Here is a 25,574-nt window from a genome sequence, read left to right on the forward strand (position 1 = left end):
CAAAGTTCTCTTTTATTTTCCTGCTTTGACAGCTACTTTGACAGCTGTCAAAGTTTCTGTGTCTCTTCACCAGTCTCTCATAGCGGATCGTTCCCGGTTCCCGGGGGGGTTGCACTTTAGTTCCCACAAATCAGTCTTCTCCTCCAGCACAATTATTGTAATTTCCCTTCGTGAAGTTAAAATTTTTTTTCAGGTAAACAAGTTCATCTCTCGATCTTAGTTGTCAAATCCTTGCGTTGAGCCATCTACAACAGGGGGGGGCGGACTTCCTTTTTGCACTCCCCCCGCTCGCTCCAAATTCAAAGATCAAATTTCCCTTTTAAGTCCAATCAATTTACTCACGGGTTGTTCCTTTTAGTCCAAATCCGAAATTTTCAAAGAAGAAGTCGTTGCTCTCCGCCGAATGGCATGCGGCTTCGCTGGGCAGGGGAAGCATTGGACTCACAGCACCACCCCCCCCGTCACCCGCTCCGCAGCCTTTAAAAAGGCTCCTTCGCGGGTCGGGGGGCGCAAACGGTGCCCGCCGAGTCACCAAGTCCATGGGCATCTCTGCCCATGGTTTTTGAGGGTCCCCGCGTCGCCGGCACGGCAGGACCCGACCTACCCAGCCGACTCCCTCCGGAGCTCGGAGGGAGTCCGCCATTCGGCGATGGCGCCGACCCGGAAGTCCTCAAAACCTCACAACAAAATACACTATAATAGATTATTTGTTTACCTCAGAGATCAAAGCAAATTACTTACACTGGCTCCAGGAAAACAGCCATCAGATTCAAAAGAACTCTTAATTTACAATAATAAAATCAAATAAAATGTTGTTTTGTAAGGATTATTTTCTATTTGTATCAGTTGTCTTAAAAAAAAAAAATCCAGTGTGTCTTAACTTGGGATTTTAGCTCTGGACATTACTTCACCATGCTGATTCATTTATTGTGTTTTATAAGATATTCCATGTTAATTATATTCATTTTTTTATTTCCCATGTCATAAGACTTGAATTTCACTTTGACAGAACGTGAGTAATCCTCTTTGTAATTCTAACCTTATCCCCCAATTTCAGATGCAGAAAGCTGGGAGATGTATTATGCTGATGATTGTAATTACAGATTACAGTATGCCATCTGCTATAAAGGGCTTTATAAACAGTACTGAAATATAAGTATCTCAGCCAAGCTTCACCTGATAAAAATCTGGATCTTTGTGCTGATAAAGCAATGCTCCTTATCTGTAGTCAGATTGGCCAGCATTGTGCTGATTATACATTTTTAACAAGAACTGCAACTCCATTTAGTGCTTCAAGAATACTGCAAATTTTCCATTCACAAATTAAGAAGAAAATGCAATGTCATGTGGCCTAGTAAACAGAGAATATCAGCACAGTGGTGGTGAAAATTTAAATGCATGTTGAGACTTAAGAAGGGGAAATAAGACACTCTTGATGGTCCATATCAGAACCTAAAATATAATGAAATATAAATTACTGCAGATTTATTCCCACTTTCCTTGTCCAAGGAAATGCTTGTCCATGCCCACAGCATTACGAATTTTCTATCCTTAGCATTCTGTATTTTTTTTATCAACCCCGTCTGCAGTCTCTATAGTAATACTTTGCATTCTAATACTAATTTTGTTTCCAAAATAAAGCCTCCTATCTTTTTTAAGTGTGCAAATTCTGGAGCTATACTCTCCAAACTGTACCATCACCAGCTGAGGAGCACGTGGGCTTGATGGCATCCTTGGCAAGGAGCTGTACCAGCACTGCGCCCCCTTATTCCTTGTGCTCTTGCCAAAGGAACCCGTGAGCCTCGCTCGGCCACCCAGAGCAGCAGACAAGCAGTGCAGGGAGTGCTCAGGATGGGCAGCTGGGCTCCTAGCTGCTCTGAGCCAGAGAAGAAAGGCACGATTTTGCAGGCCTGACCACCAAACGTACAAGCTTTCTGTATGGAAAACTGATGGGAAAGTTTTAGTGTAACTATTAAACCAAACTCTCACCAGTGTCCACTTTTGATTTGTAACTGAACAAAGCGTAAAAACAAAGAACTACCAGTACTCTAAGCTGGGCTGATGAGGATAGATGATGGATGACTGGTGAAGGACCCTGCATGAGAGGCAGGGAAGACAAAAACTCCCGGGGTGGGAGGCTAGGAGAAGAAATGGAAGCTGAGATCTGAAAATGTCCACCCCAAATTTATAAAGTGATGTGGTTTGACTATAATCACTACATTTTTCACAGTGAGAAAGTGAATTCAGTTACAAGGCTCAGGGAATACACTAATTCCAAGTAAAAATTTCTTGATTTCTAGTTTTACAGGACCCAAGTTTCAAAGACACACGGTTAAAAGGAGAATTCTAGGAGAATTCTAGGATTTTTCAGTGTTTGTCTAGTCTGGAGGTTATGAGAGATCTGGGCCCGCCAATACATATTGCTGGTTGAGGCAAAATAGAAAATTGCACCCCCTATCCCACCTGAGGCAACTGGAAGCAGCCTGGGGAAGCACCAACATGGTGAAGGAGGGGGGAGAGAAAAACCAAGACAGAGAGAACAGGAAGTGGCAGCTCCACCCTTCCTAGGTGATGGTGAACAGTGCACTCCTCTGGGGGCTTCAGAGTCACACCGAGAAGTGGAGGAGGCAAGTCTCAGGGGGTCGGTAGCTGCTGAGGCTCCTCGGCTGCAGTGGTAGAGCTTCAAACTCTGGCGGGGGGCGGGGGCAGGGACGGAAGCAGGCGGGGGTGTGGCTGGTGTGCATCCCGGGGGGCGTGGCGCACGTCCTGGGAGCATGGCGTGCCACCTGCAGGGGCATGGCACCCAACACAGGGGGGCAGCCGTGATGGCACCTTACCAGGATCGTGCTGCCAAGGGCAGTGCGCTCCCCCCGCACCCCTGTTCCTTCACCCGTGCTCAGCTGCCACCCTTCCCAACTGTCCCCAGTCTGCCGACTAAGGCAACTGCAAGAGAAAATGGCCACAAGTCTCACTTTATCCAGAAGAGGCTACAACTCCCGAATAATAATAATAATAATAATAATAATAATTTGTTGTTTATACCCCGCCCATCTGGCTGGGTTTCCCAAGTCACTCTGGGTGGCTTCCAACAAAATATTAAAATACAATATAAAATAAAATACAATATAAAATACAATAGTCCGTCAAACATTAAAAGCTACCCCAAACAGGTCTGCCTTCAGATGTCTTCTTAAAATTTGGTAGTTGTTTTTCTCTTTGACATCTGGTCGGAGGGCATTCCACAGGGCAGGTGCCACTACCGAGAAGGCCCTCTGCCTGGTTAAAAATGCTTCATGTCATAGATGCACATTGGGTCCAGCAACAGAGCTGAAGACCCATCAATTGTAGGCCTGATCCTTTAGAAGTGCAATCTCATCCAAGATTCTGCATGACACAGACTTCACTTGAGGCAGGAGATTCCAGTACCTGAGGACCTGAAAGAACTGACAAAAGTCCTGAGGCAGTCTGAAGTGCCTTAGCTGATGGATAAAGCCATCTTACTCACTCTGGCCTTGATAAAAAGTAGACAAAAGCAGCACTCAGTTGCCTTTCCACACCTGCATTAATGAAACTGCAGAAGCCATGGAGAAATTTGGAGGCAAGCATTTCTTAAACACAAGCATGTGACTTGAAAAAGTGGCCAGACAGACAGCTAACATTTCTACCCATTGTAACAGAACAAACTTTCTGGACTTATCCCTTCATCAGACAGTAATAGTGCCCATTTGGTATTCTGAAAGTGCATTGGTAACTTGAAAGTGCATTGTTTGAATTATGTTATGCAAATGAGAATAGGGCTGTACTCAAGTATGTTTGTCTTTTCTTTGTTTAACCCTTCACCTAACTGCTAAGAATACTGCACACCCTTTGGGTGTTTTGTCACACTAAACTGATTTTATTTGTTCGCATGATGAGCAGCATAGGACTATGCATGAACTTCTGAGCCATTTATGTTTCTCTGTACAAACTTCAATAGTTCTAAGCCTCTTATCTTTAATATCATGACCGTCTTCTTTAAAAGGGAAAAAACAATAAATTTACATCTATTTTTCTTTGGCCACCAGATGGCAGTGCAAAATACTCCATGAATGAAAGGCAGATCTGTCAATGTACTTCAAGTGTTACCCTATGTTTAATAATTATTTACTTTGAGCCCCTAAAAGCCTATACTAAAATACACTCTCTGAAATTAGGTTTATGATTTGAGGACAAAGTACTAAAACAAGAGCCTTCAATGGTAGTGCACATGTTTTGCATGCAGAAGGTTGAATCTCCAGCTCAGCCTGAAACCCTGGAGAGCTGCTGCCTTAGTTAACAGACCAGGGGTCAGCAAACTTTTTCACTGTCCCTCAGACCTTGTAGGAGGTCAGACTATATTTTGAAGGGGGAAAAAATGAATGAATTCCTATGCCCCACAAATAACCCAGAGATGCATTTTAAATAAAAGGACACATTCTACTCATGTAAAAACACGCTGATTCCTGGACCATCTGCGGGCCAGATTTAGAAGGCGACTGGGCCAGATTCGGCCCCTGGCACTTAGTTTGCCTACCCATGTAATAGACAATACCAAACTACATCCAGCTACAAATGCAAATCTACCATTTTTTATTTCCTGTTTTAACTACAAAATGTTTTCAGTATTTGCCCACATGCTTCTGAAATATCTAGGTTATTTTTCCACCCCTAACTAAAGGCTACAATCTCCATGGAACTGCCCCACTCAAGAATGATAGGTTCTGCTGCAGAATGTTTTTTGTTCCACAATAAATGTTTTTAAAGGTTTCTCACTAATACCGTCTTGAGTTTCTTAAGAGTTTCCTCTTATTGCTTGTGCTGCACCTGCTATGAGCAAGCAATTCCACAGAATGTGCTTGCTCAAGAAGTGAGACAGCGTCACCTATTGTTTGATCCTTGTTTCATGAAATGTGAAATGCTTAAGAGAACTCTTATGGGATAAACCATGACTAACAGGTATAATTACCACCAATTACCAATTTTCAGGAACACAAGAATAAGCCCAAAAGCAACAGCAACTAAATTCAAAAGGGAGAGAACAAAAATAGAATTAGAGTAATCTTTTAAATGAGAGATCAATTTTGAAGAGACCAAGACTTTTATTTTTAAGTACTTCAGTTTCACTCAAGTAAATCATAGAATCATAAATAATGTTTGGATGTGTCCTTAGATCAAGGTCTCAGAGATACTTCTAATTTTCTTCCCTCATCCATCCCTTCCTATTAAGGAAAGTTCTCTTCTCTGTTATGCATTCTAATGTTTTTGCCAGGCAACAGAGAAGCCAAATGTTCTCTCTTTTCCAAGAGAAGGGAATACAAAAAACTAAGCATCCTGAAAACAAGTGTATAAGAGTACGATTTTGATCACAGCAAACTTTGCTACTGCTAAAATCTATATCAGAGCTGCAACATTTAGTCAGTTTGATATCCACTTTTTAAAAAGTCTTACAATCTTTGATTAGACAAGAATATATACAAAAATATTTACAAGAGATGTAGACAACTGGTGGCAACTTACAGAAAGTCTTTCTGTTTCTCACACACAGAAAACAGTACGTATAAGACTATGTATACAGATGCCATAATAGGAATTAAGCATTCCTTTTTTCCTTCAGAACTATTACTTTTATTTATTTGCATTACATTACATGTTTATATAAACTGAAACTTGTAGGATGAGTCAAAAGCTAATTTAATCCACTATCAGCCCTACGTTTTAGTATTTGTACTTACCCCCCTAAAACCCAGATTTTTATTCCAAATCCCTGAATTTTACTAGTTATGCAACAAAAATGAAAAATGGAGAAGACATGGGGATATAATCACTTCATTTCAGATAAAGAAGCAGACTTGGAATATGGATATAGCAAAAAGCTTCACAAATATAGCATTTTCCTCAAATTCAGCTGCATTCCAAGTACTAACAAAGAACTCGTGGTACAGTATATAAAGCCACAAAGACAAAAATCCCATTTGGCCTGCTCAGTTGGTGACCTCTCTCAGGCAAATCTGCACATACTCCTGTGAGCTGGAAAGCTCTGTGTGCTGCAATGAGCTCCTTCAAGAAAGGGCAGAATACATCTGTATTATATACCCAAAGACAGAAATTCTAGTTAGCTCCTAAAACCATCTACATTATGTCTGCAATTTTACATCCTGCTTTTCCAACAGGACAAGTTCTTAGCTGCCATACAGCAAGGAAAATTGATTCTACCCTGGGTTGGGGTAGAGGGAAAAGAGAAAAGGGAGGAAGGTAAGTTTACCTAACTGCTTGGCCGCATGCTTGCTGTCACCTGGATGCAGTCACACTGTTTGGACAGGCAGCCAAACACAGCAGATGTCTTGTAACCAAATCAGCCCTATGAAGATTGGTGCATTTACAGTGAGACGAAAAAACAAGAACGCAAACATCTGCTTGCAGCTACGGAACCTGAAGATAGTACAACAGTAAAATTGTTACCCACTGTGAACACACTCACCCTACCACCAGCTCTGTTCACAAGTCTTCATAAACTTGCAATCAGATATGACTGTAGAGCAAAAGAAAGCAAGTGTGCTCATCACAAGAAGGGATGCCACCATCCTATTCAACTCTCTGACTCCACCCATGGCTGTCCTATCTTTTCTCCCTAGTTATTGGTCTCCTCTTTTCAATTCTGCAGTCCCAATATTCATTCTTCCCCTTCATGGTTCACTGCCTTGTCGTGGCGAAGGGGCTTGAATAACTCAGAGAAGCTATGAGCTATGCCGTGCAGGGCCACCCAAGATAGACAGGTTATAGCCGAGAGTTTAGACTAAATGTGATCCACCTGGAGAAGGAACTGGCAAACCACTCCAGTATTTTGCCAAGAAAACTCCATGGACATAAAAAAAGGAGAAGCTTTGAGAAGAAAGTGAGTGTTTCCAAGGCATTCTCTGGTTCATGGGATCAAGGAGAGTCAAACACGACTAAGACGACTAAACAACAACAACAACAATATTCATTCTGACTATTGTTCATACAAGGGACATTCCATATGACATCTGAATAGGGCTAGGTAGAAACAGCTCTTTTGCTGGTTAGACACAACACAAGTAAGAGCTGTTTGCAGAGATCTAACTATAGCTACCAATAAAAACAAAAAACCTAAAGCAACTGGGGGTTTTTTTATTACAGAAGTTTAAATACACAAAATATTTTGTTTCTATAATTGTAGTATCTTGGACATTCTGGTTTAACAAAAAATTATAGTAACCAAAAGCTAAAGAAAGGATAGTTCTAAAATACGACTAGAATAAATAAAATTCACATGGCATTAAATGCAGCATTCCTATGAAACCAAGAACAATACAGTTATTGAATTGGGCTACTCCCACTAAACAAAGTGTAGCATACATGCCGATTCCCCCCCTACCCCAGTATGAAGGCCCCCTATGTGTGCTGCTGTTTGTTGCCCAAAGCAAAAACCAAGTTTTTTCGATCACTATATGTTCCCCTTTCAAACGTTGCCCCTGTTTTGGAGCCAGTGCTTCCCTGAATACTAAAGTAATTCACAAAAACAGAGTAAGAGAAATGCTTTCTCACACAATACTGGACTAGAATCATCCAATGAAGCTGAATGCTGTAACCTTCAGGACAGGCAAAATACTTCTTCACATAGCACATAGTGGCGAAAAATAGAATTCACTACCGGAAGTAGCAATGACCACCAACTTGGACAGCTTTCGAAGCAGATTAGATAAAACTTATGAAAGTTAAGGCTATCAATGGCTATTTGCAACATGCTACTTATAGAATGGGAGGCATTATGTCTCTGAAGGCAAGTTGCTGGGGAACAAAAGTTGGGAAGAATGCTGTTGAGCTCGTGTACTGCTTTGCAGACCTTCCATAGGGATCTGGTTGGCCTCTGTGAAAAGGGAATGCTGGACAGATAGGCCTTTGCTCTGACACAGCACAGCTCTTGTGACAACTTTATTTTTAAAAATCAAGATTACAATTAGCAGATAGAAGTGTCCAACAAAAAGGCCTTTGTTTTGATCTACTGAGCTGTAATCCTTGTTAATGACAAATGTTAGTTAATGCAGCCAAGCCTCTGAGATCATTATACATGCACCAAAAAGAGATGCTAAGAAGACTGTATATGTCAGACTGTAAATAAGGGGTGCCTTTCTTGAAAGTTTCCTCATGTAGAAACTTCCTAGACATAGGAAAAACACATTGCAAAGAAGGCAATGTGGTGTAGTGGTTAAGTGGTTAAGAACGATAGACTCGTAATCTGGTGAACTGGGTTCGGGTCTCCGCTCCTCCACATGCAGCTGCTGGGTGACCCTGGGCTAGTCACACTTCTCTGAAGTCTCTCAGCCCCACTCACCTCACAGAGTGTTTATTGTGGGGGAGGAAAGGAAAGGAGAATGTTAGCCGCTTTGAGACTCCTTCGGGTAGTGATAAAGCAGGATTATCAAATCCAAACTCTGCTGTATTAGTTTGTGTTTTAACAAGGGGGTGCGTTTTTTGAAAAGTGGCCCCTCTGTCCACAGTCCATCATCCCACTTGAATCATTCCAGTCCATTCCTGCCTAATGAGTTGAGCCTAAGGATGCACACGTAAGGGCATCATTGAAGGATGCCTTGCACATGTGAAACCACAATCACAGAACAATGTTTTAACATATCACTTCAAAAGCAACATGAGTACAATTGACATGTTCCAACTGCGAGCTGAATTATGCAAGTGCCAATCTGACTAGCTTAAAACATTTTGACACATCTTACTGTTCTTAGATTCCAGAAACAGACAGTTTCACCCCTCAAAATTAAAAAACCCCCTCCAAAAATGTCTTCTAAATACACTCAATAAAGTATCTGGAAAAGCAGAGTTGAGACAAGCAAGCTTGTTATTCTGCATTCTGCCCCTCTTACAAGGAGGACTGAGAAAAGTTCACAGCAAGCTTGTTAGCGCAAGATACTATGATTTGCTCAGGGCTATCTAATGAGCTTCACAGTCATTTTTAGCATGTATTTCATATTCATATATATATATATGGCACCACTCCAAAGGTCTGTAAAGAAACAGCTGTTCAGAAGAACCTCAATAGCAGAGGCACTTTTGCACATCTATGGTGGAACTGTGGATGACTGAAAGGTATTTGAGGGGAAATATGCAAGAAATTACAGAAATAGTAGGTTCTGAGAATGTTATTGGGCAATGAAGAATACCACATTGGCCAAGGGACTTTTGTCCTGGTTGTTCATATGGTGATAGATGCTCAGTTTTAATAGCAAACATGTGGGAAATAGATACTGTACCACCAACAGACCTCTGGAAGGAGAAGATTTGGAATGTAATGATTATGAATAAAATAATGATATAAGCAGCTATAGGAGGGAACTATGCCATCAGTGGAGACTCTTTAAAGGAAAAAAAATGCTTACCATTTTGTGACACTGGAATCAAAACAAACAGTAATTACAGATATAGTAAGTACAGCTGTATATATACTTATGATTATTGTGTATTATAAAATGGGGAAAATTAAAGAAACATGCCACAAAATGATTGCATAATCTCTGAGCTCTGTAATCCCTCAAACAGGCAGTCAATGGTGAGTGTATCTCAATGACTTTACTTACAGAGAACATTTTCAGAGGCAGAGAGAGTGATTTAACCATTTTCACTTGATTGAAAGAGAAGGCCTAGTAGCCTACAAATTATTGCATGTGAAAAATATGGTGACTACATCTAAAAAAACAACACCATGCACTAAATTGATGGACAATGACTCCAGCTTACATGAGGAAGTTTCAGGCTCTGAAGCCAGCTGGGAAAATATTCCACAACCAGTTGGCAACTGTGTCTCAGGAGAAAATGGAACTACAGTATATTCTGTTGCCTTTCATGGTCACTATTTGTGGTGTACCACAATGGTTTCTCTGGAATGCATTGTGTCCCATCTGACAGCACAGATAAGAAAACTATGACAGGATTTCCTATATGAATACTTATATATATTCATATACAGTGGTACCTCTAGTTGCGGACACGATCCATTCCAGGGTGCCATTTGCACCCCGAAAAGTCTGCAACTAGAGCGGCACTGCTCTGCGCAAGCGCAGAGCGCAATAGACTGCTTCTGCGCATGCATGCGCGGCAAAACCTGGAAGTATACACTTCCGGGTTTGCCATGTTTGCAAGCCGAAAAGACGCAACATGAACCTAACACAACACGAGGTATGACAGTACTCATATCTCAGGGGTGGGTTTGTTTTTTTCCTGACCAGCAGGCCAGATCTTTATCCCCACACCTGTGAAGGGCAAAATTTAACATATAATCACCTGGCATTACTATGACAAAGGGACTTTGGAGGATGGACTGTTGGAAAATCTTGTTGCAAGAAGTCCCATGCTGCTTTTCGAACCTGTGATTTTCAAAGGTTCAAGAAGCAGCACTGGGAGGGAGAAGTGAATAATAATAATTATTTATTATTAGCATCCATTTCATTTCTTTACATTTTAAAGGAAAAAAATCTCAAAGTAGTTTAACACATTAAAACATCAAGTGTGAATACTTGTTAGCCACCTTTTTCCTTTTTGTTACTCACCCCCTCCTGAAGCAGAGGAACAACTGGGAGCTCACTTTAAGCTCCCAATTGCCCCTTTGAAGACCTGCCCTTAACTGCCCCACTGCACACCATGTATGACATCTGCTGTAGGGTGAGCATGGCTTGCCCAAACTGGCCAAACTGGGAGGCGTGCTGGGCTGTGTTGTGCTTTGGCCCAGAGGTTCTCTAACCCGGTCAATAAGGTAACAAATACCCATATGAGCAAATCATACTCAGCCTGACAATAAATACTAGGATAAGCATGGGTTATGACAGGTTCTCATCACCTCTCCTTCTAGTGTTATTTCCTCTGCTTCAGAAATGAGCCATTTCTGCTTCAATCAAGGTTAAAATGAATTATTTAAGAGTCTGTAAACCAATGACCCTCTCACTCCCACCCCATTTCAGTTTTCAAGAGCAGGACAGTAGATCAAAGAGAACATTCCAATTCATTGCTTAGAGGAAAACAGTGTGTACAGTTAATGCTTTGGTAGCCTTTAATGATAGCTGAAGAACAGTTGCTGAAGTTCCAGTTTAGAAGTCACATGTAAAACTATACAGTAGTAGGTATAACTGGAAAAGACATTTATTAATTTAGGGGTGGTGGTGGTTGTTTACAATCAAGTGGTATATGAATTTTATGAAATAAATACATAAATAAAATGAAAGCTTTTAGGACACAAGTAGCTAACCTGTGGCTTTTCTGATCTCAACTCTAGCTACCACAGCCAATGTTCATCAATGATGGGAGTTGTAGTTCAGCACATCTAGTGGGCCACACCAATATAAGGGGAAAGCAGAGATTAATACAAAGTAGCTATAGTTATAGAAGATTTTTCAGGGGGATATAGTCTTACCAATGTAAAACCATTTGTGATCAACAACAAATGATGCAAGCCACCTGGAATGGACCTATCATGATATTTTTGTAGGAGCGAAGCTTGTACTTTCACTATGTAAGAGCAGGTAAAAAGATGAAATATTCTTGGTCCCTTGCTGGACAAATACAGGTTACAAGAAACTAATATATTCAAGGCTAGAAAGAAAGAGGGGAAATATATATTTTTTAAAAATAGTAAAAGGTTCCTCTGAATTTCTTTATATCCTGTCTTCTTGTCCTAATACTGTACTACTACAGTGGTACCTCGGGTTAAGAACTTAATTCGTTCTGGAGGTCCATTCTTAACATGAAATTGTACTTAACCTGAAGCACCACTTTAGCCAATGGGGCCTCCTGCTGCCGCCGCGCCGCTGCTACACAATTTCTGTTCTCATCCTGAAGCAAGGTTCTTAACCCGAGGTACTATTTCTGGGTTAGCAGAGTCTGTAACCTGAAGTGTATGTAACCCGAGGTACCACTGTACTCTCAAGGTAGTTTCAGCTTAACTTGATTGGTTAGCGGGTTTGACATAGACAGATATGTTTTATTCCACTTGCCATTTTCCCAAGCAGCAAACAGTCTGTCCTCTGTATAGTTATATTCTACCTAGCAATGACCTCATCTGTTTTCTTTCCATTTACTCAATTCACAGAGGACCACAAAACCACAGTAGACTGTATAAATCCCTCTATGGAGCTAGTCCTTAAAACAGGCTGAAGAGAATGTATATCTATTTCATTCAAGACGTTATACATTGTGGAATGTATAGCTCACAACTGGCTTCAAAATTACTAAGAAAGCATGTTATTTTAATAATAGAGGTAACTTGGAAAATATTTTTTCCTGCAGCCTCTTAGAAAAGGCATTTAATTTTATATCTTTTAAGGTTAAATGCTATACATAAAGCATTCAAGAAAACCAATCAATGGTAAAAGGTAACGGACCACTGGATGGTTAAGTCCAGTCAAAGGCAACTATGGAGTGTGGCGCTCATCTTGCTTCAGGCCTAGGGAGCTGGTGCTTATGACACTACAAGTAACACCTACATTTTTAAAACCATGCCTCACTAGTGAATCACGGGAAAGGTTCAAGAGCGCATATTTCAGACTCCATGTCAGTTACAAACTTGTTTTAACTTGCTTAAGCTTCAGGGCTTCCTCCTGTTCCTCTTCCCTACTAGGAGCCACAGCAAGTGTTTTAAATGTTTAAGACTTATTAATTTCACACTGGAGGCGACTCGAATGCATTTTAACTGCTCACAAAAATTCAAGTCTCAGCATGCAATAACAGGGTATTTCTAAAAAACAAAATATTGTCAGTTATCATAGTCTGAAAGTCTACAGATGTAAACAAAGCTGTATTCAGAACAAGTTTTATCAGTGTTCTGATGCAAGAATTTACTGGTTTCCTTTTAGAAGTAAACAATGGGAAACCAGTCAAACATGGGAAGCCCACTCCCTCTTAATCATCCTCCACATTTTATACACAATTGATTCTACTTCCTGATTAGAGTTGTCCAGAAGAACAAGATAAAAATCTGTTTTCAGAACACACAAGATAGGCAATAGCAAGAGCAGAAACAGAGTTCACAAAACTTTAGTAATATGCTTTTTGTAGCACTGAATGGGGCTATTCTAAACTAGTTATTGTAAATAGTGATACACTTTCAAAGTGACTTGAGAGAGTGCTTTCCACTGAAAATACCACAATAGGATGAGCATTTTTGCCATCTTTTGTTTGGATTAATTCAGACAAAATCCTATGAAAGTTATGCAGCTTATTTAAAGTTGCAAGGAATAATCAAATTTCCCCTGCAAATGTTGCTACAGTGTTTCCCCTCCAATATCTCTCAAGCAGTAATGATAGAACTCATAGAAATTAAGAAAGAACTCTAGGTACCAACTTGAGTCCTCTCTAGAGCAGTGTTTCCCAACCTTTGGGCTCCAGCTGTTTCAGACTACAATTCCCATCATGCCTGACCACTGGTCTTGCTAGCTAGGGATAATGGGAGTTGTAGTCCAAACACAGCTGGAGACCAAAGGCTGGGAAACACTGCTCTAGAGAGGACTCAAGAGCAGTGTTTCCAGTGTTCAAAACTCCCATTGTTCTAGGCGCATTTTGCAACTGGGAATGTCATTAGTACAAGCAGTTTCTGAGCTCTGGAGTGCAGAGTGGAAGAAAAGGAGGACCTTTTTCTGCCTCCCAACTTCCAGCTACTCTCTGAAGACTGGAGAAGAGACCCTCTTAAGAATATTAACGGGGACAACAGGGGAACGACTAGATCAGGGGTCAGCAAACTTTCAGCAGTGGGCCGCTCCACTGTCCCTCAGGGGGGCAGGGGGCAGCTGCCTCCCAAATAAGTAAAAATCAATACAAATCAAAACAAATCAGAGGTTCTGCCCCTCTAACAAAAGCCTGCCCCCCCTAACAAAAAGCCTGGCTACACCCATGCCCCCACCCATCCTACCAGTTAGAAAGGTTTTGTTTAAATGTTTTGTTTGTAAATAGAATTTAAATGTAAATAGAACATGTTTTATTCATAATTTATATAAAATGCAATTACATAAAATGATAGGAAAATAATGAAATATTGTTGAAGCAGAAAAACAGAATCATGGAGCTGGAAGGGACCCCAAGGGTCATCTTTCTAGTGCAACCCCCTGCAATGTAGGAAACTCAGCTAAAGCATCCATGATGGCCCCCCAGTTATGAAACACTGCAGAGCAGACCTTCTCAACCTTAGGTCCCCATATGGCGCTGGACTTCAACTCACATCATCCCTAGCCATCAGGGCAGTGGCCAGGGATGATGCGAGTTGTAGTATAACCAACCCTACGGACCCAAGGTTGGAATGGCTACTCTATAACTTAACTGATGTGTGCACTTTCCTAAACTTGAGAGGATACTACCCCAGCCTAAAAGATATACCGTATTTTTTGCCCATAGGACGCACCTAGTTTTTTTGGGGGGAAATAAAGAAAAAAAATATATTTCCCCCCCCCAGCCGCGGGGCTGGGGAAGCCCGAGCTTTTAAAAACGCACCTACCGTAGTTTTTAGAGGAGAATAGGATATCTGCCCGAAGCGCGGGGCACTCTGCTTCAGCGCACCCCGCGCTCCGGGCAGCAGGCTGCTATCCACAGCCTAGGGAGCCCTGCGGGAACTCCTGCGGGCTCCCCAGGCTTGCTGATAGCTTCCTGAAGCCTGGAGAGCGAGAGGGGTCGGTGCGCACCAACCCCTCTCGCTCTCCAAGCTTCAGCAAAAGCCTACATTCACTCCATAGGATGCACACAGATTTCCCCTTCATTTTTGGAGGGGAAAAAGTGCGTCCTATAGGGCGAAAAATACGGTATGCTTTATATATGCAGCTAATGGCCAGTTGTGGCCACACTGTTTCATGAAAAGGGAAATAAATGCAATGCTTGGATTAAATAGAGGATTAAAAATCGTGCCCACTCTTTTCATAGACTCTCACTACCATCCCAATTTCCAAATTCTTTAAGTAAGAGTGCTATTAAAAACACCAATACCCTATGCATCATTTAAGCCCCCCATCCCCCCCATCTGTATACACTCATCAACTGAAGATAGCATTTCATGCATCTAATGACACTGACTCTAGTTTGTAACAATGCCCCAATAAATAGTGGTGGTCTTAAAAAGCACTTTTAAGGCTCTCTGTTCTTGTTGCTGCTAGACTAACATAGTGATCCTTCTGGAATCTGTGGGTGTTATCCAAATACTCAAATACTGGCTATCATTCATTATCATTTACATATGTCATAACTTTTATTGGCTAATACACATGACTGCTGAATTAGTCTATCATATGCCCAAGTGCTTTCGTTACCCTGAAGGCCCAAAAGTGCTCCTTAAACCTGCCCTCCCAAGTATGCCATTGCCTCTGCTAGCATTAGGACCTGCTAGATCAGTGCTGGGCCCAGTGGCAGCCTGGGCCCTATTCTGGAAGGTTCAGAGCACAATCCACCCCAGCACCTAGTGGATCAGGGCCTTTGGATGTTGCTGAGGGGCACAGGGCCCATTGGCAGCGTCGGCCCAGCTCTCCAAGGCACAGGGTGAAATCCACCCCAGTGCCTAGCCAAGTGGGGTCATCTGGTGCTGCTGACTTGCATCTAGTAAATAACTAAATGTCTACTCAAAAGTATTAAAACCAAAAGGGGGGGCAGTTGTGATACCTTGAAAATTCGAAATGCCCATCACAGCCTCAAACTAAGGCCAGGACAACGAGCCTGACTATTCACTAAAACATACCAAAACTTCAAAAATTCATATGAAATCAACGGTTTGTCCGATTCTCTCAATTCTAATGGTGTATTACTCCTAAAGGGAAGGCGGATCCAAGCTACTGCCTTCCTCCATAATCCCCTGAGCATATGGTCAAATGCTCCTCACTCCTCCACAAGGTGTGAAATCAAACCCCACAGTGGGGGCAGGAGGTGTTCATGAGCAACAATGTTCCAGATAGAAATCCATTGGTAGAGTGGATTGAGACTAGATCCTTTGAAAGCTCACAAACAGGAAAGCCTGGAGGCCAGAGAAATGTGTAAATAATTTTATTATTCTTGGGAAAGCAGATACTTTAAAGGTGTTGGGAACTAGGATGGGTGACACATGTTTCTCCATGCCAACCATGCCTCTACTGTGACATATCTGTGATGTATTGATAGAAATGTATTATGGGGAAAGGGGGAAAGTCTTAAAAGTTCATGCAACTCCATGCTCAGGGTTCTTCCTCTATGGTGTTTGAACCTTTGCTGCAACAAATAAAGATCCGGTCTACTGTCTGCCGATTTGCTTCTGTAACTTGGCTGGAGACTCCTTTTGCTGACCAGAGGGACCCGTAGGAAGTGGCAGCCTGACAAGCTGGGCAGTGGAATTTTTTCCTGATTAGAAGAAAGCTGTACTGAGTTCAGTGGGTCTTACTACTAAGTAAGGGTGTGCGGCGCTATAGTGTTTTATCTAAGCCAGGCATGTCCAAAGTCCATTTTGGGGGCCTAATCCAGCCCGCTGGTCGGTACAATCCAGCCCCAGTGGGAGTTTATTTCCTGGGGTTAAACTGTAAAAAAAGCTCAACAACTTGGGGGGGGGGGAGAATCATGAAAAAGCTCAACAACTTCAATTTTTTAAAAAGCCCTCCACTTCATCAAATCTGGCCCTCTGAAAAAAGTCTGGACACCACTGATCTAGGCAGTCAGGCCTCCTCCAGATGACAAGATCTTTTTGCACCAGGTTAGTGAGCATCACTTGCTTCTTAAAATTCTCCCATATATACACAATTCCCTGTGCTCCTTTTGGACTGTATCTGTGTCAGATAACTGGGGTCAAATAAGAGTTGTTTACATTTTATAAAACATGGAAGATGGATCTCCCTTGGAAGGTTCTGTACTCTCCTTCCTTGGAGGTTTCTAAGCAGAGATTGGGTGGCCATCTGTCATGGATGTTTTAGCTGAGTTTCCTACATTGCAGGAGGTTGCACTAGAAAGATGACCCTTCCAGCTCTTTGATTCTATGATTATAAGTTTTTCTGCTTCAACAATATTTCATTATGTTCCTCTCACTATGTAACTGCATTTTGTATAAATTATAAAAATTATAAAAAAAACATGTTCTAGGTAAAAAGGTAAAGAACTCCTGGACGGTTAAGTCCAGACAAATAAAAATATTATTTTTTACTAATAATTTATTATTTATATGCCACCCATCTGGCCAGGCCTCCCCAGCCACTCTGGGTGGATTCCAACAGAATATTAAAAACATGATAAAACATCAAACACTAAAAACTTCCCTAAACAGGGCTGCCTTCAGATGTCTTCTAAAAGTCAGATAGTTGTTTATTTCCTTGACATCTGATGGGAGGGAGTTCCACAGGGCATGTGCCACTACCGAGAAGGCCCTCTGCCTGGTTCCCTGTAACCTCACTTCTTACTTGGAGGGAACTGCCATAAGGCCCTCAGAGCTGGACTTCAGTGTCTAGGCTGAATGGTGGGGGTGGAGACGCTCCTTCATGTATACTGGGCCAAGGCTGTTTAGGGTTTTAAAGGTCAGCACCAACACTTTGAATTGTGCTCTGAAATGTACTGGGAGCCAATGTAGGTCTTCCAGAACTGGCGTTATATGGTCTCAGCAGCCATTCCCAGGCACCAGTCTAGCTGCTGCATTTTGGATTAATTATAGGTTCCGGGTCACCTTCAAACGTAGCCCCACGTAGAACTCATTGCAGTAGTCCAAGCAGGAGATAAACAGAGCATGCACCACTCTGGCGAGGCAGTCCACGGGCAGGTAAGGTCTCAGCCTGTGTACCAGATGGAGCTGGTAGACAGCTGCCCTAGACACAGAATTGATCTGCACCTCCATGGACAGCTGAGAGTCCAAATGACTCCCAGGCTGCGCACCTGCTCCTTCAGGGGCACAGTTACCCCATTCAGGACCAGGGAGTCCTCCACACCCGCCCGCCCCCTGTCCCCCAAGAACAGTACTTCTGTCTTGTCAGGATTCAACCTCAATCTGTTAGCCGACATCCATCCTCCAACCACCTGCAGACACTCACACAGGACCTTCACTGGTGCTGATTTGAAAGAGAGGTAGAGCTGGATATCATCCGCATACTGATGAACACGCAGCCCAAACCCCCTGATGATCTCTCCCAGAGGCTTATGGATGTTAAAAAGCATGGGGGAGAGGATGGAACCCTGAGGCACCCCACAAATGAGAGCCCAGGGGTCCGAACACTCATCTCCCCACACCACTTTCTGGACACAGCCCAGGAGGAAGGAGCAGAACCACTGTATAACAGTGCCCCCAGCTCCCAGCCCCTCTAGACGGTCCAGAAGGATGCCATGGTTGATTGTATCAAAGGCTGCTGAGAGATCCAGCAGAACTAGGAAACAGCTTTCGCCTTTGTCCCTAGCCCACCAGAGATCATCGACCAGCGCAACCAAGGAGTTTCAGTTCAGTGATGATGCCTGAATCCCAACTGGAAAGGATCCAAATGTGACTATGGGGTGCAGCGTTCATCTCGCTTTTCAGGCCGAGGAAGGCGGCGTTTGTCCACAGACAGCTTCCCAGGACACATGGCCAGAATGACTAAACCACTTCTGGCACATGGAGGACGGTAACAGAAGCCAGAGCACACAGATATGCCATTTACCTTCCCACCCCAGAGGTACCTATTTATCTACTTGCACGGGTGTGCTTTTGAACTGCTTGGTTCTATTTATAAACATGTTCTGTTTACAAACAAAACATTTTAAAAGCTACCTTTTACTGGTAGGACGGGGTGCGGGGCCACAGGAAGGAAACAAAGAAAAACACTGTACTGTTGAGACTAACACAGAACTGGGAGCATTCAAAGTGTTGTGAGTAGAAAAACCACCATCCCCACCCTGACATTTTCCCTTCTGAGAACATTCTCACAGGTTAAGCATATGACAAGCTGACTGTAAGGACTGCTCGCTCAAGATAGTCACTACCAACTATGCCAAAAGGCAGAGAACAATGTGGGCAGAAGGAAATCACAAATAAACCATGAAAATCACATAGCAGACTACATATAGGGCATACATGCAACGTACACTGTAGGGGTTCATATATAACAACTATGGTAACCAGTTGTAACATACCCATCAATAGCCTAACATTTTCACTACTATATCCAGCCAGTTTATGAAGTTTATACTGAAACCTTTGGGGAACTCATTGGGTCCCAATGCAATTCTAGACACTCCTGGAACAAACAAACAAAAATCTCAAAACCGTTTCAACCTCATCACTAGTCCAGCTTTAGTCATACTAGTGGGCAAGCTCCTTTATGGGAAAGAAGAAGCGGAAGTGTTAACTTGTCCTAGAACTCTCATCCCCTCTTGCTGCCATACTCTAGTGGTTCTGATCCTATCTGACAAAACAATTCTAGATGGTTGGGAGAACTACTGTGGCACCTCAGGGTATTTTTGCTGCAAGTGTCAGAGGGATCCACTTACCGTAGGTTCTTCATGATATTTATTATTTGCCCTCTAATTGTTACATGAAACTGTGTAATAACTCATTTGCAGGTTTTGAATGAATGTGAAGTTTCATCACAATGCAGCAGCTCAAATTCCAACTTTCCATCAACTTCAGATGTGACAATAGCTCTGTCTACAAGCCACATTAAATCATAGTTAATATTAACTATGGTTTAAACTTAAACAAGCAGCATGTGCATGCTGCTGTAACACCTCCGTTTCACTCCTCTCCCACTCATGGCCACGCTGTGCTGATACTTTTGAGCAGCATCCAGAAGCACTAACTATGGTTAATCTGACATGTAAACCAGGTCTGTAGGTGTTCAGTAAAATAATGACTGGATCAAGAGAAACCACCTGAGGCCATACAAGACTGTTTTTGGCAGGTGATAAAATGGACTATGAAGATTATGTATTCTGGGTGGATTTGCACTGTCCCAGGCCCAATTCCTTTACTTGTCATGGCTTTTAGATTTTAAATCTATTTAAGTTTATTTCTAAAGTTTACAATTACAGTGGTACCTTGAAAGTTGAACGGAATCCATTCCGGAATTCTGTTTGACTTCCAAAACTTTCGGAAACCAAGGCATGGCTCCTGCAGCCAATCAGAAGCCGCGGAAGTCACGTCAGATGTTTGGATTCCAAAGAATGTTTGCAAACCAGAACACTCCTTTCCAGGTTTGCGGCATTCAAGAGTCAAAACGTTCGACTCACAAGGCGTTTGGGATCTAAGGTACGACTGTAGACTACTGGCTTGAAATCAGAAGACCATAGAAAAGGGTTGTTATATGCATTGGATGTGTTTTTATATGTATTCTTTCATTTAAACCTTATTAACAATGTACTATCATCTTTTAATTAATAATAATAATAATAATAATAATAATAACAACAATAATAATAATTTTATTATTTATACCCCGCCCATCTGGCTGAGTTTCCCCAGACATTCTGGGTAGCTTACAGCATATATAAAAAATAGTAAAACATCAGACATAAAAAAAGTCCCTGATACAGGGCTACCTTCAGGTGTCTTCTGAAAGTTGGATAGTTGTTTATTTCCTTGACATCTGATGGGAGTGCATTCCACAGGGCGGGTGCCACTACTGAGAAGGCCCTGTACCTGGTTCCCTGTAACCTCACAATGAGGGAACCGCCAGAAGCTGAACCTCAGTATCTGGGCTGAACAATGGGGGGGGGCGGCGGCGGGGAGACACTCCTTCAGGCTGAAGCCATTTAGGGCTTTAATGACTCAAAAATTCTTTAAAATAATTGGTCTAAACAAGGCTTCTTTTCTCCCTCTCCTCAATGGCCTTAATTTAACAGAAGAGGAAGAAAATTATATTAAAGCAACTACATATCTATATCAGATGACATTAGAGAAGAGCAATTTGTAGTTTTTATCTCCAGTAGTTTCCCACATACCCTGCATCCAAAAACAACAACAGCAGGAGAATATAAGTATCTCTGCTGTTTTCCAACACTTGGTGCTCTCTAACCATCTATGGAGATTCTGAAGTTTTTCTACATAAACCTATGTAAGTTACAATAGTAGTGAAGTATTGCAATATAGTAGCATACTTGGGGAAAGGGAAGTCCACCAGAGTACAAGCCAGGTTGTGCTTACTGTAGCGCTTATTGTCTGGATACTTTGTTTCAGATGTGTTTGTTTACAAGTACAGAAGTAACTAACAAATAACATGGATTATTCCTATGCCATTTGCCACTGCTTATAGTACAAAATGCTCAGCGTTAAATAGTGTATTATTGGGTAATAACTCTTCCTGTTTCAATAGTTCATCTGCAGTATCTCACAGACAAATTAACTTTCTTCAACCTCTGAGGCCATGTATCACTTCCTTCTGAACTTTTGATCAGAGCCCTGGCAGTCCCAGCAAACTGAGCAAAGCAAAGGGGGCAGGAGAAGGGCTTAAGCTCTCCAACACAAACATGTGAAGCTTGCAAAATACAAGGGGAGGAAAAGAAAATGTGCTACTTATGTGACCTGAAGACAATGGGCATCAGTACAAAAAGTTTGCATCTGGAATGTGTAATTTGTATTCCCAAGATGAGGGAGCTTTACAACAGATCCTAGAAAAAACAAAAATCAGCAGTCTCAAGAAAACACTTGCTTTTCTAGCCAAACTTCAACTCCTTTGATCTATGTTTATCTAACTATGTAACATGTATTATTTGAAGATCACATAAGAACGCCCAAAAGAACTTCTGACACAAATACCAACATATTGCTTGCTATTCCTATTTGTGTACAAGTTGTATTAAGATCAAGAAACTAGCCCCCACTGTCCACTACACAGCCATGAGATCAGGGATTAGTTAATTCCAATTCAAAACAAGCTTCTCAAGCCCATATTTGGAAATCTTCAAACATCCTTAAAGGTGCCTTACATTTCATTTAACTGTCATGAGGCTTGCTAGCACAACAGAATGTTTCTTTTCCAGGAACCCACTGAGAAAGCAGCAATGCTCCACCATGGCAGATCCTGGAGCCAGTTTTCATTTTATATGGGCAAAGGGTAGCTTGGGTTTCAGAGGGAAAATTCTCCCTGCACTACCTGGGGCACCGGGGACTGAACCAAAGGCATCTTGTTGGCATAGGCATATGCTCACACTCTGCACCCTTCCTTTCAGCAACAGTGACCTGCCTGCCACCTGTCACCCCCTTGGGCTTCACACCCACTAGCAAGCCGAAGTGTAACTCCCACAGCTATCATGTAGTGGGGTTATCATATAAGATGTAACGGAGGTGCTGTTTGTAATGTAGAAAAAGCGGCCAGCTGGAAGAATGGTTTAACAGCAAGTGAAGGATGTCAACTGGACTCTGTCTAAGTAAGAAATGATGCGGCTATGCAAGGAAATAATGATCATATGCTTGGAACCAGAGCAGGAAACCTGATTTTAAGAAATTGCATTAAATTAATTCAATTGGTTTGATTTGTAATAATTTGGAAAATTAATTTTAAAAATTTGGAAAAAAAGTAGTACAGTTGTTGTAAGTCTGGATTTTCCTGGATACCTTCAGAATACTGCAGTCGGCAGCAGTCTGGGCAGAAATCCGCAAAAAATCTGACTGTACATCAGCCCATGTCGGCAGTGCCGCTTCCCCACAAAAATAGATCAAAAACAGCATTTATTTATTTTTAGCGATTTTTCAAAAAACAAACCAAAAACACCACACCTCAACAGCTTTGGGCAAAATGAAAGAAAGCTCAACAACTTTGCCCCACCACCTCCAGCTTTTCTGTCCAGATTGTCGCTGTGTGAACTATGGCAACCCTATTACATAGCCTCCTTCGAGGCACCAAAGGGGAGCAGCTGGGCTCAGGTGTTGAACTCCGCAGGGGCAAACAGAGAGCCGAAGAGTGGTTACACCCACATCCTTAGGCACAAACCAACCCCTCTGCAGCACCACAAACCCAACCCAGTGGTGTAACGTTGGAAAGTGTCAATCACTTCTTCTACCTAGGCAGTTATCTTTCCACAAGGGCCGACACTGATGCCGAAATCTAGCATTGCCTGAGCTCTACAAGTGCAGCTTTCTCCTGACTGAAGCACAGAGTGTTTGAGGATATTCGCAGGGAAACCAAAATGTATGTTCACAAAGCTACTGTACTACCAACCTTACTGTACGCTTGTGAAACGTGGACCACATATAAACACCATCTCCAACTCCTCAAAAGATTCCATCAACAGTGTCTCCAAAAAACTCTACACGTCACTCGGGAAGACAGGCGAACTAATGCCAGCATACTGGAAGAAGCAAAGATCCCCAGTGTTGAAGCGATGATTCTTCAACATCAACTGCGTTGGACTGGTCGTCATGTGCAGATGCCTGATGATCATCTTCCAAAACAACTACTGTACTCTATTCCGAACTTAAAAATGGAAACGTGCTAAGAGGAAGACACGCTTGGCAAACCCTCACCGTGATCAACTCCTGCCCAGAAACCTATGTCGCCGCTGTGGAAGGACGTGTGGATCCAGAATTGGCCTCCACGGTCACTTACGGACTCGCTGTGAAGACCGTGTTGGTAGAAGACAATCGGCTACCAGAGATCGCCAAAGAAGACACCCACATCCTCCGGTTTACAGGGGTTTTTTTTGCCTGCGAGCGCCTCTCTCTTTCTCTCTCTGCGTCTTGAAGGAAGCAGGGCTAGAAGCGCCCCGCCGAGCGACAGTTACGAGAAAGTTGGCTGCGTGGGTGCCTCCCTCGCGGGAGGGGAAGAGAGGAAGAAAGAAAAAGAAAGAAAGAAAGAAAGAAAGGCGCTCCCTCCCGGGCAGGCAGGCAGGCGACTCCCGAAGCCTCGCTGCGGTCGACCCCCCTTCCCCCGGCCCAGCCTCCCCGCTCTCCTCCGAGCAGCTGCGCTTTCTCCTCCGCGAAACGCCCGGCGAACCCGCTACCTGCGCTGCGAAAGAAAGGGCGGGAGATCGAGAATCCGCGGTTCCCCTTCTTCCTCGGTTTCCCGCGGGTGGGAGGAGGAGAACCGCCGCTAAGAACGCGCGCGCGCGCGCACACACACACACACACGCGCGCACACACACGCCCCTCGGCTATAAACAAAAGCGCCTCACAGCAGCAGCAGCCTGAGGGAAAGAAGCCGTTGCTCTCGCGCGCGCCCGGCCTCGTTTCCAGAGAGGGTCTCGCGGCGGCGGCGGCGGCTCCGTTTCCGTTGGGACCGGGAAACCGCCGTCGCCGCCACAGAAGCCCTCGCGAATGGCGCTCAAACCACAATCTCTCTCTCTCTCGGCTCCTCAGGTTTCCATACCTGCTTCGTGGTGGCGACGCTCCTGAGGCGCTTTCTCCTCGCCCCGGTTGGCGGAGGTTTCAGAAGCAGCCCGGACGTTTTCGCCGCCGCCCCGAAGAAGCTCTACTTCATCCCGTCGGCGACCATCCCCGCCCTCCCGTCACGGCGACGCCTGGCCCGCCCGCTCCGCCCTCCGCGCGGCCGCTTTGAAAAGGATTCCGCTCGACAGGGGCCGCTCAGAACGGCTCCAATCGCCGCCGCCTCCCGCCGCCTTTATTATCCCGACTCTCCTCTCTCTCTCTCTCTCTCTCGATAACTCGCAAAGCCCAGCTCCTTCTTTCTCCCCGCCCTCACGCCACCCTCATTGGCACGTTCCTCTCAAACAGGAACAGGCATCCCGGCGGCTCGTTGGCCGGGCGAAGCGTCGCTCTCCCGTGCCCGCCTCCCGCCTTCATCCTCAGTGGCTATACCTCGGCGGTAAGGCCCCGGCTCCGAGCCTATGCGCCAAGGCGGGCGACCTGTCCGGCCAATCGGCACGCCGAGGTGGTCAAAGCTCCGCCCTCCCCACACGCTTATTGGTGCGAAGAAGTCGCTTCCTCTCTCTGGGAGTGGTCGAGGTGGACATCAATCTTGGTTCTGTCCTCGGGAGCCCCGAGAGGGCTGAGAAAGACCGCCCAGCTGTTCAACGTTGATGCGGAGAATTCAGGGGGGTTTTGAGCACTTTAAATCTCCCCTCGTGGGGTTTTTTCTCGTGGGCCAAATCTCTGTTCCATTTTAAATGAGAAAGGTGGCGCTGTTCCTTCAGGGGGGTTAAAATGCTTTAAATTTCACATAATTTAGATTTAGGGATTTATATCCCACTTGTTGATTGTGCCTTGGACCCGTCTGCACACACACTCTGCTTTTCCCTTGCAGCTGAGCAACATTGGTTTTTTGCGTGTACCGCTTGATGCAAGTTGCTTGCAAGACAGGAGCTTAATATTTAAAACTATTCATTTAAATATTGCTACGCTGCACTCTCATTAAAACACACACACACAAGACCATGTATTATTTTTAAAAATAATAGTACAATAGCATCAGTAAATATTGGTTGGTATAAATAAATATCAGTCTGTCACTTTTAGGACTATGATCCCATGTGCAGAAAATGTCCATGCATGAGGAACACAAATCCTATAATCCATGTAGAAGCACCCACAAAGGCTAATCTGTACCCCACCTATTATTTCTGCCTGTTCGTCTCATGCTTTTCCAGAGATGAGGTTATTCTGCTGTCCGTGTACTAGTGATTGTGGTGTGCTGTAGCATGCT

At 43.4% G+C, this 25,574-nt stretch overlaps 1 protein-coding gene and 1 long non-coding RNA gene across 3 annotated transcripts in view; one reads left to right on the forward strand and one right to left on the reverse strand.

Annotated features, from left to right (window-relative positions):
- FRYL (FRY like transcription coactivator) overlaps nt 1-25,565 on the reverse strand; it is a 147,082-nt gene extending 121,517 nt beyond the window's left edge. For both annotated transcript variants that reach the window (XM_079989545.1, XM_079989544.1), the window contains exon 1: nt 24,282-25,565. The gene's annotated coding sequence lies outside the window, so the exon portion shown is untranslated. The remainder of the gene's footprint in view (nt 1-24,281) is intronic.
- On the forward strand, nt 15,964-23,123 carry LOC307223678. The gene is made up of 3 exons (XR_013842188.1): nt 15,964-16,423; nt 18,402-18,656; nt 22,147-23,123. It is a non-coding gene; the product is annotated as an uncharacterized lncRNA (long non-coding RNA).
- Nucleotides 25,566-25,574: the final 9 nt, after the last annotated feature.

The sequence above is a fragment of the Podarcis cretensis genome (genome assembly GCF_951804945.1).
Source record: "Podarcis cretensis genome assembly, chromosome: 9".
Lineage (NCBI taxonomy): Eukaryota > Metazoa > Chordata > Lepidosauria > Squamata > Lacertidae > Podarcis > Podarcis cretensis.